This window comes from Protopterus annectens, chromosome 1.part1, assembly GCF_019279795.1.
Source record: "Protopterus annectens isolate FY-2018-M chromosome 1.part1, PAN1.0, whole genome shotgun sequence".
Classification (NCBI taxonomy): domain Eukaryota; kingdom Metazoa; phylum Chordata; order Ceratodontiformes; family Protopteridae; genus Protopterus; species Protopterus annectens.
The window spans coordinates 918,043,965-918,062,718 of NC_056726.1; positions in this window are offsets into that span (position 1 = coordinate 918,043,965).

Genomic DNA, 18,754 nt, shown 5'->3' on the forward strand with positions numbered 1-18,754 from the left:
GTTGTGATGAGGTTTAGATCCCTAGAGCATGTGGCTCGAGGGGATATTTTTTTTTTAGATGGAGCATGTCCATCAATTCTGGGTTGGACATGGCCTTGTATGTCAGGCAGAGATCACCTCTGAGTAGGCGGTATGCAAGAGAGTACAGCTGGAGTTTCTTCAGTCAAGCTGTATAGGGCATCTGGTTTAGGCTAGTGATCCTCTTGGTGAGGTATTTCTGTGGTCTTTCCAGCTGTTGCAGGTGTCTTGTAAGTTACATCCCAAATGGGGCGTTGTACTCTATGATGGGTCTGATGAGTGATGTGTAGAGGGACACAATGACCTCATTTGATCTGAATGCAAACCCTTTTGTGATTAGTTGGGCCACATAGAAGGATTTTCTAACCACTTTGGCAATGTGATTATCAAAGGAGAGATTACTATCTACTTGGGTCCCCAGATCCCTTATTACGTCTTCTGTATTTAGGGGGCTACCACCTATGTGGTAGTTTGTGGGTATTTTGTTTTTTCCAAAGGGGATAACTATGCACTTTTTGGCACTTAGCTTGAGGCCATGGCTCTGTCACCAGGTATCTGTCTCAGTGAGACCCTTTTGGAGGATGTGTGTGTCAGCTGGAGAGTCAGTTATAGCCCCTAGTTTGCAGTCATCTGTGAACTTGGTCAGCCATAGTCCTCCTGTGCTTGCCTGTACCTCTGAGAACTATATGCCGAACATGAGGGGTCCTAGGACTGAGCCCTGGGGAACACCACTTGTAACCGGTTTAGAGTAAGATCTAGCTCCCACAACTCTTACCATGTGAGTTCTGTCTGTGAGCCAGTTGGCAACCCATCTCATGACGTAGGGGTTTATGTTCAGGCTGGTGAACTTGTCTATAATACCAGAATGGGGGATGGTGTTGAAGGCCTTTGCGAGGTCTAGGTAGGTTGTGTGGACCACCTTTTCCTCATCTATAGTCTTGGTAACTGTCTCAACAAAGTCCACTAGGTTTAGCAGGCATGGTCTGTCCTTAGCAAAGCCAAACTGGGTAGGGTCCAGTGTATGGAGGTTCCCAGTGTCTCTGTTAATGAGATCCATGATGATGTGCTCCATAGCCTTGCAGACCAAGCTAGTCAGGCTTATAGGGCGATAGTTCCCAGGGTCTGTTTTGGCTCTACCTTTGTGGAGTGGAATAACCATTGCTGTGCACCACTCTATGGGCTCTATGAGTTTGAACAGTGTGCTTAGGTGAGGAGTTAGTTCATCTTTGAGCTCATATAGGACGCAGCCTGGACACCGTCCGGTCCCGTTGATGCTGTGTTTTTGGCTTTGGAGAGGGCTGTTTTAACCTGAGTGTCTGTGATTTCAGGGGCACTACATTCTTCTGGTATGGTTATGGGCCCCATTGGAGGTGAGGGGGGGGTGACGTTTGCACTGAATCTGTCTGCCACAATGTTGGCGATATCAGTCAGTTCAGTGTATTTTGTGCCATTCTGCACTAACTCCAAGCAGATCTGAGAATTGCCACTTAGATTCTTGACATAGCTAAAAAATGCCTTGTGGTTATATTTGGAGTCCTTGGAAATTTTTCTTTCGAAGCTAGCCTTGGATGATTTTATGAAGGATCATAGTTTCTTGCTGATACTGATCAGGGATGTATTCCCTTCTTGGCATTTTACTCTTTTCTGTACTAGTTTCCTCCTTCTATTGTATAGCTTGTTTATGGCAGGGGTCCACCAGACTGGTTTCCTTTTCTTGGAGGAGTGAGTCTTGGTTTTGCTTGGGATAGCATGATCCATGCATTCTTGTAGGTGCCCATAGAATGCATTAGTAAAGGATTTTGCAACTTGGGCAGCGTTATCCTTTAGTTTTGAAACTTTCCAACTCAGTCTTAAGTAACGTGATGTTTGCTTTTGAAAATTTTTTCACGGTGGTTTCTTTGACTGGGGGTGGGGGCAGAATGTGGATATCCAGAGTGATTAGTTTATGGTCAGATCTAACCAGCAAGAGGTTGACCTGCGGAACACCGGTCGCCCATGTTGGTGATGACCAGGTCCACTATGTTGTCATGTCTGGTGGGGGTGTTGGCCAGTTGATCCAGGGAGTTTGAATTTATAAATTCTAGGAAATGTTGGTCAAGGGAGTTAGTACTTGAGTAGTTCTCCCAGTTAATGTTTGGGTAATTGAAATCACCCAATATCAGGGTTTTTGGTAGGACCTTTATGTTCCTAGTGTTTCCAGAAATGCGGAATGGGGATCCTGGGACATGGTGGATCATCTGTAGCAAGCTACAATTTGAATTGCAGTTTTGCCCATTATTACTTGCATGTGGATGATCTCTGAAGCATCGTGTTGTGCCACTAACCTGGTGGTGTGGGTATCCTTGATGAATATGGATACGCCCCCACCTTTTGTATTTCGGTCTGGGTTTTGTGGCCAAAATGTATGGTGTGAGTTGTAGCCTGGTAGTGCTGGGGTGCTCTCTGGAGCCTTAAACCAAGTTTCTGTTACTGCACATATATCGATTTTCTCCTAACTGAGGAGTGCCTCGAGTGTGTGCATTTTGAGGTTTAGACTTCTGGCATTGATTAGCATTACCCACAGTTTTTTTATTACTTGTGCTATTTACGATGGTGGGTTTGTCTTTTGAGCCTTACCTAAAAAGGCACTATGTGGGTGGCAAGAGCCTTGGCCAGTATTCAAAAGCCTAAGGGTGACAGGTGCAAGCCATCTCTAGAGAAGCAGCGTGGCTTGTCGAGCATGTCATCCCAGGCTGACAGACACTGGATCCTCTTTGAATGACACCAGAAGCTTAGCCAATTGTTGATATTTTTTTCTTTATACAGTGGTATCATTTTTGGTGAGGGTAGGATGCTACTCAGGGTCAGGGTCATACCGGCCTGGGCTACATTTTCCGAGAGCTCTTCCATGTCTCTTTTCATGCTGTCCATGTAGGTACAGCTCAGGTCATTCACACCAACATGGAAAATGACAGAGTCGTATTTGTACTTGTTCTGGAGTGACCTGATTGCTTGTGTTATGTGGCGGATCCTGGCACCTGACAGGCATCTAACAGTGACATTCTCCTTGTTCAGCCTAGTGAGTGGGACATCAGTGTGACTGACTATAGAGTCACCTATTACTAGTGTGTTGGGTATGTTATTTTGCCTTAAGGGCTGTGAATGCCTGGCACACTAGTTTTGTTTAGTATGTGTTTCATGGTTTGTGTTGGGAGGTGGTGGTTGCTTGGATGTCTGCTTTGGAGGTCTCTGTTGCTTTTGCAGATTTTTATTTAAAGCCCCCAAGTATGTTTTCATGTATTTATGTGTGTTTTTTGCCAGTGATGGTTTCATAGGTCTATGTGAGACTGGTGGTGTGATGCAAGTAATTCCCTTCTCCTCTTGATTGTCTGGCTCAGTCTTGTGTTGAGAGAGTTTTGCCTCCAGTTTGGCTGTATAATTGCATCTCTTGCATGTATTGGTGTTTGGTGGTAGGAGGAGAGGGTTGTCTGTGTACATGAGGTAGTTGTAACATTGCCTCAAAATGCCCAGATTCACCAGTTGGACTGGAGGGCACACCTGAAACTGCCCCTTGGACATGCCTGGATAGGTACAGTGATTGGCTGGTAAGGTAGAATAGAGAGCCTTGTCCTCCTCTACAGTATAGAGGGGTGCTAAGGTTTATTAGTGCTTGCTATGAGTTTTGAGCAAGTGCCAGACTGAGAAGTGAATGGTTATGGTGGAAAGGATGGAACTGGTTAGAGTAAACAGGGGCATCAATATATAAGCCATGCCCTTTGGATGCAATCCTTGGTTTCCTTGTTTTGCTCACTACTGTGTTTATTACTTTGTTGAGAATAAACTGGACAATGTGATGTCTATGAGTTTAATGTTAGTATTTTAAATTTGAATACATTTTTAATGTAGCTTGCTTTTTCAGGCATATAGTTTTGGAATGCACTATGTTAGGCTACAACAGTGTTTATCTAGCAAGTAGTGCAGATGAGTAAGACTATGAGCAGTTAATGAGATGCTTCCTTTTGTATAGGATTTGATGCCCTCAGCCTTTGCTTACTGCCTGACTCTGGCCATGTCACTTCAACAGACTTTGCTCCTGGTCTGTCACAAAAGTGACACTTACACATCCAGTGGGCTGACCCAGGCCATTAACAAATGCTTTACACATTCCCTGGGATTTATTAACACCTACACTAAGTGTGCACTATTCTGAGTGAAAAAGCAAAATTCATATGGTTTGCCTGCTAATTTTATTTTTCCTACTGATTTTCTTGCAGCCAAAATATAAAGGGGGGATCATAAAGGTTACCATAAAGTGTAGACCACATATACACATAACTAGGTAACCTATCTACCACAAGAGGAGTGGTTTCTGGCCCAGAAATTGTAGTTTATTGGCCGTTTGGGCAGTTTTTCCATCTCTCTCAACTTTCTAGTTTAAAAGCCCGTGTTTGCGCTTGTTTCCCGCCTTTCCTGTATCTAGTCTAGTCCAGGTACAGACTTGCTGTTTCCAGGACTATTTGTAACATCTGAGCAGTGCCAATGTCTGCTCTACAAATTTTCCCTTAGATCTACTAGTTCTCTCCCCTCCTGAATTTTTACTAGCATATTAGTCTAGCACTTTACCAGACTTCTTGTAGCAATTATTGTAGCACACAAAAGTGAAACCAGCACTAAACGTTCTACAAGGAAACAGATCCAGTACTTATTATTAATGCCCACCCCTCCAGGCATGTCGAAAGGTCAGTTCCTGTGCTTTCTCCTATTAACCTGGTGAACTTGGGCATCATGAGGCAATGTAGCAACTGCCTCATGTATACCGACAACCCTCTCCTCTTACCTCCCAACACTCAGACTTGCGGGATATGCACTTATATATCCAAATTGGAAGCCACGCACTCCCCAGCCAAGACCGGAATAGCTGGTCAAGAGGAGAAGGTCAACACTTGCACCACACCACATGGAACACATAGACCTCCAGAAGACACACCAGCACTGCCTTCACATAAAAACACAAACCACAAACCCACTTTTGTGGAGGCTCTCAATAAAAATCTACCCAAACAGTAGAGACCTCCAAGGCAGAAATGTACTCAGCCACCACAACACAACACTACCCATGAGACACATAACTCCGCTAGACAGTGAGCCACTCAACCAAAGCTCCTAAGGCAAAACAACATGCCCAACACACTAGTCACAGGTGACTCGATAGTGAGGCACACTGATGTCCCACTCACTAGGTTGAATAAGGAGAAAGAAACAGTCAGCTGCCTGTCAGGTGCCAGAATCTGCCACATAATGCACACACTCAGGTCCCTCAACAACACGTATGAATATGACTCAGCCGTTGTACATGTGGGTGTGAATGACCTGAGACATACCCCTCTGGACTACATAAAAAGAGACATGGAAGAGCTCTTGGATTATGTAGTCCAGGCGGGTATGACCCTAGCCCTGAGCAGCATCCAACCATCACCCAGAATGATACCACAGTACAAGCAGAAAATGATTGATTTCAACAATTGGCCAAGTTTCTGGTGTCATTCTAAGGGGATCCAGTATCTGTCTGCCTGGGATGACATGATTCACAGACCTCTATGCTTTGCCAGAGATGGCCTGCATCTGTCACCTCTAGGCCAGCTACAAACAAATGCAATCTGAGGGTCATGTTGCTCAATGCTAGAAGTTTAAATCTCCACAATAAAGGAGAAAAAGGTGCAATTGTAGCTTAGAAAACAGTTATCCACACCTCAATGGAACTCCAGAAGACAGGAAACAGTAGATGGGCTTAACACAGTTTTAATGCAGTAAAAAAGCACAATACATTAACGATACTCCTTGAAAATACATTTTCATCCTCAACTTCATCAAATACAACTAACGAAGTAAATTACATGCCTTAAATATTTCAATTAAATACAAATTCACCAATAAAAACAGTGCATCACTAAAATTAACATTATAGGCTTTACCCACATTCCTTTTCAGCTCCACTAACATAAATGACTTCATTTACAACAACAATTCTACACTTTAAAAGTTTTTTTCAATACAATTCATAATGTAAAATAAACCGTGTAACTTGTTGCATCAATAAATGTTAAAACAACATCTCTCCTTAAGGGTAATAAATCATAAAAGAATTTGATATATAAGTTTCTAAAATTTTTAAAACGTCATTCAGGTGCTGTCTATTGTATCTAAAACTCACAACTGCTTAACATTTAAAATAATCTCACTATGTAGGGTTTCAGCACAATCAAATGCCAGATTTGTATATTTTTTTGTAAATGTTATAATCTTGCCGCTCTCAACTTTAAAACTGGGGCCAGGGATAAACCATTGTTCAATCCAGTGAACCTACTGGCTTCTAAAAAAATCTGCCAATAAAGTTCCCTGTATTCAATTCTGGTCTCCCACATACCACCCCTCATATCCCTTGCGATCTCCTCAAGTACAAAAAAACTAAACTTTCCTTTTCCACATTCTATAATGTGCCTATATAGTGCATTATTAACATTTCTATTACTTATGGCATTCAAATGTTCACATACTCTCCTTTTCAGCTTCCTCTCAGTTTTTCCTACATAGAATGCCTTGCACTCACAAAAGGCAAGATATACAACCCCGCTGTTCTCACAATTACTATAGCTCCTTGCCATGAGGGTTCTATTTCTGGAATCCAGGTGGACTAGTTCAGTATTCATAATGAAAGGGCATTGCGCACATCTCCCACATTTGAATGTGCTTTTCTTTTTTTGGGTTGCACCCCCCCCCCCTTAAAGTCATAGTATCCTTCCAAAACATTTTTGATACTTGTTCCCTTCCTATAGACACATTTAAAAGGAGTTTTAAAGTCTAGTTTAAGGTCACTGATTCTACTGAACCTAGTCCATTCCCTTTCGCTGGTCCTACATACAACATTGGCATCACCACTAAAATCAGTGATGAATGCCGAACCAAAGTTACCCTCATTCTTATTTTCTTTCAAACTTAAATGATCACCTACAGAGCTAAATTCGGGAATTCCCAAGATTGGGGCATATTTGTCTGTCCTCTCACAAGCCACCTTCTGTTTCACTTGGGTGATTAAAGTTTCTGGGTATCCAAGTTTACAAAACATCCCATGTAACACATCACATTCCTTTCTAAATTCTTCATCATTCAAAGTCATTCTTCTAGTTCTTACAAATTGCCCTTTTATAATACCTTTCTTCTGATAGAAAGGATGGGCACTAGCATAATGTAGAATAGAATTAGAGTATGTCTCCTTCCTGTAAACCCTTGAATTAAATGTATTACCTTCCTTGTAAATAGTGACGTCTAAGTATGCAATTTCTTTATGGCCAATATGGTATGTAAACCTTAAAAATTCAATAGATTTAGAAATGTACTGATAAAATTCCATGAAAGTTTGAAATGTTCCTTTCCAAAAGATATAAATATCATCTAAAAACCATTTGTAAAATACCCAGCAATCCTTTTATATACTATTCAAAACAAACTTCTTCTTCCACACCATTAGCATCAGGTTGGCATACATCGGGGCACACCTTGCCCCCATTGCCACTCCACTGGTCTGTTGAAAAAATTCTCCCTGAAAGAAAATGTAATTATTTTTTAAAACCAATTCCAACAATTGCATACAAATATGTATCTCGTCAGGATTTAAATGTGCATCTTTTCTTAGGCATTCCTCAAACCATTCAATGCCAATAGCATGAGGTATTGAGCCAAATAAATCCACAATGTCTATAGTGATGAAAATTAAATCCTCACTAAAGATTTCTTGCTTAATACACCTTATAAAATCCCACGAGTCCTTTAACAACATCTCATTTGTCATTACCAAATGTTTAAGTTTTACATCCAAGTACCTTGCCAAAGGGGATGTGACAGATCCCTCTGCAGCCACAATCGGCCTTAGGGGTGGGTCATGGACATTTTTGTGAGTTTTTGGTATTCCAAATGTAGAAGGAACTCGTGGGCATGGATTGTGCAAAAATTCGAATAGCTTCCTAGCTGTAAAACCTTACAATAATAAACCATACAAAACCACATATATCTTTTTGTAGGCTATGATAATTTCATTAATAGAGACTTGGGAATATTTATTCTCATCATATAAGTGTTCCAACATTTTTGCTCATACATCACATTATTCATGAAAACAATCCCTCCCCCTTGTCGGGTTTCATAACCCTTAGTTGCCGGTTATTCTTCAGCTCAACTAAAGTTTCCTTTTCCACCTGAGTTAAGTTGGAGAGAAACCTGTTCTTACTCATCGTTGCCCTGAGTTCATGTTTGATAGAATTTTCTAGATTTTTCAACTGGGGATGTAGGGGTGGGTTGTAGACACTTCTTTTTTGTAAACTCATGTCACTATCCCTCATTCCCGTTCTCTCATCAAAGACCAATTGAAAGTTAATTTTTCTCAAAAACAGTTTAACATCAATAATTGTCTTACTCAAGCCACATTTTCTGGTTGGAACAAAATTCAACCCCTTAGAGCGGAGGTGAAAGTGTCATGTTTCCACTTCCACTTCACTGTAGTTAAAAATATTAAATTCTTGGTAGGAATTTTTAAAATCCTCCTTCACTATAACAGAATTCAACATATTTTCACTCAAAATCTCCTGCTGCCCCTGCCTCTCTCCCTCCTCTTGTCCCATTGCTGGCATACGGGTTGTAGGTTCCGTATCCTTTCTGACCTCCGGAGGGGGGGTATGCTAAAGGGTCATTCAATGGTGGGGGGTAATCATAGGTGCTAACAGCATTTTGCCCTGTATGAATTCTGTTATAGGGTTTTATAATAATGCATTAGAGATACTTCAGGTGCAGCTAACATTGGGTAAGACAGCGCTCCAGGTTGTAGCCTGCTATTATAGGTCCCCAACCATGTCCCAAGACTCACACTCCACCTTCCTAAGCACACTGGAGAATATTAGGGTCCAACCTAACACTCTCATACTAGACAACTTCAACTACCCCTCCATTAATTGGGGAAACTACTCATGTACCAATACACTTTCCCAACATTTCCTGGAATTCATTAATTCCAATGCCCTGGATCAGCTCGTTCTTACCCCCACTAGAGGTAACAACATCCTTGACCTGGTCATTACTAACATGGGTGACAGTTGCTCTACACCAATAGTCAGCTCCTCCCTGGTTAGCTCTAACCAGAAAATAATCACCTTGGAAATCCATATCCCTCCCACGCCCCCACAAAGGTAACCACCTTGAAAAATTTCTCCAAAGCTAACTTTGGGCTCCTAAAAACAGAGGTGGCTAACTTTACAGCTCCCATGCAAATGGAGAATAGTTGTATGACCACCGCATTTTACACCAATGCACTGTAGGAACATGTACACAAATGCATGGATCTTGCCATACCCAATAGAACCAAGATGCTCTCCTCTAAAAAAAGCCAATAAGGTGGTCCCCTGTGGTCCCCTGCCATAAACAAACTCTACAACAGAAGGAGGAAACTGATGCAGAATAAGGTGAAGTCCCAAGACTGGAAGAACTCCCTTATCAGCCTCAACAAAAAGTTGAGATCCCTCATCAAATCCTCTAAAGCTAGCTATGAGAACAGAATTGCAGCAGATAGTAAAGACAACCATAAGGCCTTCTATAGTTATGTAAAGAATCTCCACGGCAATACCCATATTTTCTCTGAGCTACTGCACAATGGTACCTCCTATACCGAGCCAACAGATATTGCAAATATACTGGCCGACAGATTCAGTGCCAACTTTACCCCTCTCCCCCTCAAAGGACCAATCACAATACCAGTAGATTGCCAGGCACCCAGTATTACTGCTGCACAGGTTAAAAAAGCACTGTCCAGGGCCAAGAATACAGTTTCTATGGGACTTGACAATATCCCTGGCTGTGTTCTACATGTACTACAGAGTGAACTTGCACCTCACCTGTGTGCCCTGTTCAGTCACAGCTTCACCTTAGGCTTTGTCCCTACTGAATGCTGCACTGCTACAGTCATCCCTCTATACACAAAGTAGGAGTGACTACTGATCCTGGGAACTATCACCCCATTAGCCTGATGAGTCTGATATGCAATGCTATGGAACACATCATGGACCTAATAAACAAGGATATAGGGAATCTCGAAACTCTGGATCTCACACAGTTTTTTTTTTTGTGAAGGGTAGATCCTGCCTGCTCAACTTGGTCAACTTCTTTGAGTGAGTTACCAGAGCTGTGGATGAAGGCAGCCTACCTTTATCTGGCCAAGGCCTTTGATACCATTTCCCACTCAGGAATCATAGAAAAACTCTCTAAGCTAGGCATCAACCCCTATATTACTAGATGGGTTGCAAACTGGCTCACAGATAAAACCTACAGTGAGAAGGTAGCTGACTCCAAGTCAGACTGCCCACTAGTCATGAGTGGAGTCTCACAGGGTTTGGTCCTGGGTCCTCTCCTTTTTGGTATCTACTTCTCTGAAGTCCAGGCCAACATGAAGGGACTCTGGGTGATAAAGTTCACAGATGATTGCAAGTTGGGAGCTATTGTTAACTCCCCAAGTGATGTTGACATCCTACAGAATGTCCTCACTGAGACCAACTGGTGTCAGAACCATGGCCTTAAGCTCAATGCCAAAAATGTGTCGTCATCCCCTTTGGGGAAAACCCCAGTTCCCATGAATTACCACATTGATGGTATTCCACTGAACACAGAAAGCATTATAAGAGATCTGGGAACACAAGTTGACATCAACCTCTCTTTTGATCACCACATTGCCATTGTGGTCAGAAAGTCTTTCTATGTGGCACATTTCATTACTAAGGGTTTTGCATCCAGGAAGAAAGAGGTCATCGTCTCCCTCTATTCTTCCCTCATTAGGCCACTCATTGAGTACAATGCCCCATTTGGCGTGTACCTCACTAGACACCTGCAACACCTGGGGAGGCCACAAAAATACCTCACAAAGAGGATCCTAGGCCTTAAACACTTGTCCTATATGGACACATTCAAAAAGCTGCAGCTATTCTCTTTCTCATATCTTCTACTTAGAGGCGATCTCTGCTTGACTTACAAAGCCATGTCTGACACAGCTCTGTTAGAAATGCTACATCTAAAGAAATCCCAATCCCTCTGCACGATATGCTCCAGAAACCTCAACCTCATTACCACAATCAGCAGAATGTATTGGAGGGACAGGTTCATAACCCAGAGACTGCTGATGCTATGGAATATACTTCTCATACATGTCAAGCAGAGCACCTTGCTGACCCTCTTCCAGGGAAATCTTGATGAGTGGACGGGAAATAGAAAATTCACCCCGGAGATAACTCCAGTGGCTCTACTCAACAGAGGCATGGGGAACTAAGGTTGGGTGGCATGATGCCAGGGTAATCCTATGGCTAGGCTTGTAAAGGCCCCAGGACCATCAGCCTAGTACACACCTATAAACCTATGAAACTATGTAATATTTCTGTCTGACTAGAAAGGACAAACAATGTGGTAGGGATGTTCTTGAATATAGATCATGTACACTTAGTTTAGGCATTAATTAATCTGACCCATACTCTTGACTTTTGCAACCGACCTATAAACAAATGTATCTATCTCATAAATTATAAAAGTTACAAAAAAAAATGTGAAATATGAAAATTATTCATCACACACTCCTGTTCATGATGGTGATATTACTATGTCAGCCAGACCTAATAGTATTTTTTATTGAACAAGTAATCAGCTAAAACACATATTTTATTATTATAATTATGCAAACAGCTATTAATATTTCTCTCTCTAAACATAGTAGATAGATTCTAACATCATCATCTTCATCAGACATCACCTTTTTCCCATTTTCCTACATGGGGCTGAGGCATCATGTTAAATGTTACCATCTCTCTTGATTCAGTGCCACATTCCTGCCTTCTTTGACACTCATGACCGACTGTCACAGATCTTATCTCACACAATCCAGCCATTCTTTGCTGGACACCTTCTTTCCTCTTACCTTCTTCCTGTCTGCCCCAAATCATGTTCACCAGATCATCTTCTGCTTTTCTACACATGTGCCCAATCTGTCCTCTTTGATCTTTTTTGCAATTGAAGCTACTTTGGCTTTGGTTCTCATATCCTTATTTCTTTAACTGTCCCATAGTGTGCATCCTACCACCCTTCAAAGGCACTTCATTTCCATCATCTCTAGCTTTCTCATCTGCTCTGCCTTTACTGCCTAGGTTTCCGTACCACACAGTAGTATTGGTTGCACCACTGTTTTGTATACCTTACTTTTCAGCTTATTTGGCGTTCTTCTGTTATACAGTACATCTGACACTCTGTGCCAGTTGGCTGCAGCCCCTCTGATTCTAGTTTTGACATCTTCATTCAGACTTCCCTTCTTGTCAACCACCCCTCTCAGATACTTGAAGCTATAAACCTGTTCCACTATCTTCCCTTCTACCTCAGTTCTCAGCTTCTTCTGATTTCCCCAATTTGCTGCTATTACCACTGTCTTATATGTACTTAATTTCATCCCATGTAGCTCCAGGTTTGCATTCCATTCCCCTATTTTTGTTGAAGTTCTTGGTCAGAGTCTGCCTGCAATGCCACACTGTCTGTGTACAGCAACTTTGTTGATCTGCCCCTCTGACCTGTTTGCTAATGTAATCCATCACCAGTATTAACAGTAGTGGGCTCAGAGCTGAACCCTGATGTACATCCACTCCTACTAGGAACTCCTCTGTGAGACCAAACACTGTTCGTACTTGAGTCATTGGGTTCTTGTACACAGCCTGCACTAATTCTAACAATGTTTCTGGAACTTTGAACCACTGCAGTACTGCTCAAATCAGCTTTCTTGGGGCCTTGTCATATGCTTAATCCAAGTCTAGGCATGTCCAGTTGCACTTTTTCCTCACCTTTAGCTTCTTCTCCATTATCTGTCTCACTGCAAATCTAGAGTCAGTTGTTCTGTATCCTGATCTGAATTCAAACTACTCATCTCCTATTTTACTTTCTACTACTCTGTGTATCCATTTATCAATCATCCTCTCCAGAACATTCATGCGATGTGACAGGAGTCTGATACTTCAGTACTGCCCACAGTTGTGGATGTCCCCTTTTTTCTTGTACACTGGCACAAGTATACTTATTCTCCAATTATCTGGGATACACCTTTCTCTCCACACTGCTATGAATATGTTCAGGGCCATTTCCCCTCTATCTTACCCAGCATATTTTATCTGCTGTAACCTCATCTGAGCCTGCTGCTTACACAGACTTCATTTTCGTAAGTGCATATTTTACTTCTTCTAGGGTGGGCTCCTCTTCTTCCCTCATTGTAGGCTGTGTCTGGGGCAGTACAGCTTCTGTGGGGTTTTCTTCATTCAGAAGTTGCTGGAAGCACTCCTTCCACTGCTTTTGTTGTCTTGTGGACTGGTGAGCAGGTTGTTGCTGGCATTCCTTATGATGGGTGCTGGCATTCCTTATGATGGGTGCCTGGCTATCTCCTTTATCTTTCTGTCCTTGCCTTGCATCCTAATATAGTTTCTTTGTGCCATATACTGACTTACTTTCTAGAAGTTGGTAGAGTGCCTCTGATGCCTTGTTGTTTGCTATTGCAACTCCTTTCTTAGCCTCTTTGTTAGCCAACCAGTATTCATTCCTAGTCTGGTCAGTCTTTTCCATCTCTCACTTTTTCCTGCACTCCTTCTTTCTTTTGATGACTTCCTGGACTTCTGTATTCCACCACCTGCTTCTTTTATGTACCTTATTTCCATGCCTGGCTTGGCCACACATCTGTTCTACAGTCCTCACAGATTCTGTTTTGAGGCACGACCATTCTTCTTCTACCCCAGTTATTTTCTCCTCTTCTTGGGGTGATAGACCCCTCAGTAATTCCTTGAACTGTTGTACTTTCTTTCCTGTCAACTTCCAGGTATTTATCTTGGTCTCTATTGACCTTAGAGCATTCCCTGGCCAAAGCTTGTAGATGATTATGGCAACCAGTGGTTTATGCTGTGCACCAACTGTTTCACTGGGGATGAGTTTGCAATCAATAATTCTACACCAGTGCCCTTTACTTAGTATGAGGAAGCCCATCTGAGTTGCATGTTGGCCACTCTTGTGTGTGATCTTGTGACCGTCTCTCTTTCTGAACCATGTGTTGGTTACTATCAAGCCATTTTCCAGAGAAAAGTCAATAATGGCCTACCCTTCTTTATTCCTGATGTCTCACCCATGTGGACATGCAGTACTCATATCTTGTTCTGTCTGTCCTGATATGTGTATTCAAGTCACCTATTATCAACACCAATTCCTGTTGTCCTGCTTTATCTAGTAGGTCCTGCAACTGATGTAGGAATTAATTATTTTCCCTACTATCAAAACCCTGCTGTGGGGCACAGGCTAAGATTATGAATACTGCCATACCATTACACTGGAGTCTGATTGCCATGAATCTATCACTAATTCTGATGATATCCCTCACTGCCTTCTGAAGCCTCTCTTTCACCACAATTCTCACACCATTTCTAGCCTGTCCTCTTCCTGAGTAGTAGATTCTGGATCCCAAGCCAAGTCTCTTACTGCATTGTCCTTCCATCATGTCTCTTGGATACATAGAATGACCATCTTTCTCCATGTCATCCACTTCCAAGCTACATCCTGTCAGTGAACCTACACTGAGTTTAGCAATTCTTAGTTCATGTTTGGCAGGCTGATTGGTTTTATATCCAGCTTTCGCTCAACAGACCTATCCCAGGTAACTCAGGCTGGGCAGCTGGACACTGGCTGGTCAGTAGCCTATTAACCCAAGCTGTTGGGCTTTATGGCTGATACATACTGGTCATTATGGGCAGATAAACCCCTCCCACTATTGGCATGGGTCCCTGGCATAAATCAGAGTAGGCCAGGTCCTCAACCAACTTATCACTGGCAAATACCCATGCCCATATTGTGACATTAGTCAACATGACGGAATCACCTAGAGCCATATTTTTTTACACCACCAAGTGGCTAGCCCTGCCACGGCACACAGTCTGTGATCCATGTTCTCTTATCTTGAGGATACGGTGCACCACAGTAGATGCCCAAAGTGGTTGGTCTATACAGTTCTTCCCCATATAGGGAACCATTGTACAATCTGTGCTCCCCACAGCTTCATTTATTGATAAGTTTGAGACAGAAACACAAATCATGTTTTTAGAGGTGGGAATCCCACAGAGACACAAGGAGAATGTGCAATCACCAAACAAGCATTGGCCTGAGGTCAGGATCAAGCCTTGTACCTTGACTACAACAATCAGAGTGAATTGTGTTCATACAGCTATGATCTTCGGTTTGTTGCAAAGTGGTTTTGAAGATGTCACTCCATTTTTTAGATATTTTTGCAATTATGATGTGTATACAGATCTGAATACTCACTGGACAAATACAAGTAAATATTTGCAAAGCAGTGCAAGTTGGACACCAACTATCAGTGCAGAAATTTTCCAGAATTACTTTTGCTTTCATTTAGTGCCATGGAGTGCCATATAATCCCCTTCTGGTACAAGTTATTAATATAATTAATAACATACAGTATAAATTCATAATAATTTCAGAAAATAATCTCTCATTTTCTATTGTACCAAGTCTGAGAAGCAATTCTGAACCTCTGTGGTAACTGTCCATGAGAAAGGCTGGTCCAAAATGCGTCCAGGTTGACAATACCCAAGATATTTACAGAAATATGATATTTGTGCATATATACATATTTTATTTCTAAAGAAGTATACAAATCTGCAGATCAGTAACAGGCAGGCAGCAGCTATCAGGGACAATGTTTGTAGCATTATATAAGCTTTTATTTTATACCATGAAGTACCATATATACTGCATATGGGTCAAGTTATTAACAGAAATATTAATATGGTATATACATTATTTGACACAGAAATAAATCACATTTTCTTGCCTACTGTCTATTATAAGTGGGTCAATAGATATTCCTGACTAGAAATACCTTATGAAAGACTCTGGCAAGGTGGACTTGACTTTGGAATATATTAAAAGGAATTACAACAGCAAATACGATATGTAAAAAGAATGCAAACTCAGGAGGGTATAGGCAACAGAGTAATCAATACATGCAGTGCAGCAATAGTGGCTTTTCTGTTAACAGCACAGATAAGGAGGGGGAAACTATACATCTGGGCCAAGCTATCTTTAAAAAGGTTTGACCCTGATGAATTTTAAGCATTATGAAGAACAGTGGTAAAGATGCATATGCTGCACACCCTGCACGCATGAAACAAAAGGTGTACACTCTTCTAACAACTATGTATATGTATATATATATATATATATATATATATATATATATATATATATATATATATATATATAAACCCCAACAACCTCCTGGTGCACGTAAGCTCACAGTGTGCTCGGACTATACCAATATGCAAAAACACCAGAAGAAAAAGTCCATCACAACTAAATACACAAACTGTTGATGTAAAATAAATTGAAAAAAAATAAATAAAAAGGTAATCAGGTAATACTTTAATCAGTATTTGTTTAGGCAAGTGCCCTTGGCTGACAAACAGTCACAGCGAACAAGAAACTCCAAACCAGTTTCACCCCCTAGCGTCTTTAGTGGAATAATACAGTCCCTTATAAAACATACAGTTATATACTCACCTTTTAAAGACATAGCATATAAAGTCACCCTTCATTTTTATTACATATTAAATAAATTCCCCAGCACATTAAATCTACTAAAAATTATTAAAGGGAATTAAAGGCACATCTCAAAGTACACTTTTTATCAACATCATTTCTTCTTATAAATGTTCCTTCAAACCAGGCTAGAAAAGTGCCCCCAAGTTTATGATCCAGAGTCTTTCCTTTTTATCTAAGAAAATATGTTTATCATCTTCAGACCAATTTGCACTCCATAATGAGTCAATAGCTACAAAAACAAAATTAGCAGCTGCATGTTTAGTTTTATGTTTGAAGAGAGCACTCCTAGTATGTTTACATTTTATGTCACTTAATTGTACTGCTACTCTGCTTTTGAAAGACTGTGAGGTCTGTCCCACATAGAAGGCCCCACATTGGCATATAGCCATGTAAATTATCCATTCGCTTCAGCATGTAATCAATTTTCTGATCTCAAAAACTTTTGAAGTATTAGTAGATGTGAATGACTTCGATTTCAAAATGATTTTACAATATGTACAATTACCACAAGGGTTACTTCCTCTAACAGTATTCACCTAATTCTTATTATTAATATTCATCCTTTTAAACCATGACAAAAATTCTCCAATATTTTTGCCACATTTGTATCCATAAAGACAATGTTCATCCAGACATTCATCAAAAAACTCATCTGTTTTTAAAATATACCAATATTTATCTATAATATTGTGTACCCTATATGTGTTGGTACCATAAGTGGTCACTAACCTGGGTTTAGATGGTTCAACCAAATGTTCTGTACTCTGTAAATCATTCTGTACTAATTCCCTTTTTAATGCAAGTGCTACCTCTTCTTCCTTTCTAATAAGTTGTCTATTATAGCCCCGTTCAACAAATCTTTTTCCCATTTTATCTACCTCAGTCTGATAATCATCTTCTCTATTACAGATATGTCATAATCATTTAAATTGGGACTTGGGTATATTTTTAATAGTATGCCTCAGGTGGCAACTATCTGCTTGTAGAATATAATTTGTAGTAAATGGTTTCCTATGCAATCCTGTATTAATAGTTCCATCCTCAGTTTTTGTAATATGGACATCTAGAAAATCAATAGATGCCATTTCTAGTCTATCCACAAAACTAATATCAAACACATTGAAGTTAAGGTATCCCACAAAAGATTTCCAGCCTATTAGGGGACCAGACCATACTGCCTAGTAGTCATCCACATCACCAGTTCTCTCTTAAAAGGATTGTCAATATTATAGATAAAATTGCATTCTAAATACCCCATAAACATATCAGGGCGAATGTGGTGCCCATTGCTGTCCATTTCACTTGCAGGTAGCAATCCTTACCAGAATAAAACACATTGTTATTCAATACCAGTTTCATTAAATCTAACAAGAATTCCCCATGTTATTTAGAATAATGGCCATATTCAGACAACCAGTATTTAATGGCCTCAATACCTCCATGATGTGGGATATTGGTATATAATGACTGCACATCTAAAGTGCAAATATATGACTCATGTGTTATTTGTAAGTCATTCACAAGTTCCAAAAACTCATTGGTGTCTTTCAGTCTTGATCTAACTAGCTGTAATAATGGCTTAAACTGATATTCTAAATACATAGAGATAGGTTCAGTCAAAGACCCAATTCCCGACACTATCGGTCTCCCAGGTGGGGGGCAACCCTCCAAATTATCCCAAATTACTTGTTTTTTACCAAGTTTTGGGGTCCAAATAATGGGGTGCCACAATTCCCAAGGGGCACCCCTTCATTTATGATTTATTTTCTTTTCCGCGCTTTGCTTTTTAAAATTTTTTTATTTTTTGCGCTTTGTGAGCTGACGTCATCACGTGCACAATGACGTCAGCCCCACCAGCCTGTCGGAATTGAGCTTGCACATGTAGCATGTATATCCAGCTCTAGTTCAAATGCTTTTGCAAGCGGTAAGTCGCCAGAGCCAGAAAGGATTTATTTAGAAGGCTGGTTGTTATTATGGATTTATTTAGAAGACGAAGGTGCTCGCTGGCTGAGCTGGAGTTATTATGGATTTATTTAGAAGAAGATAC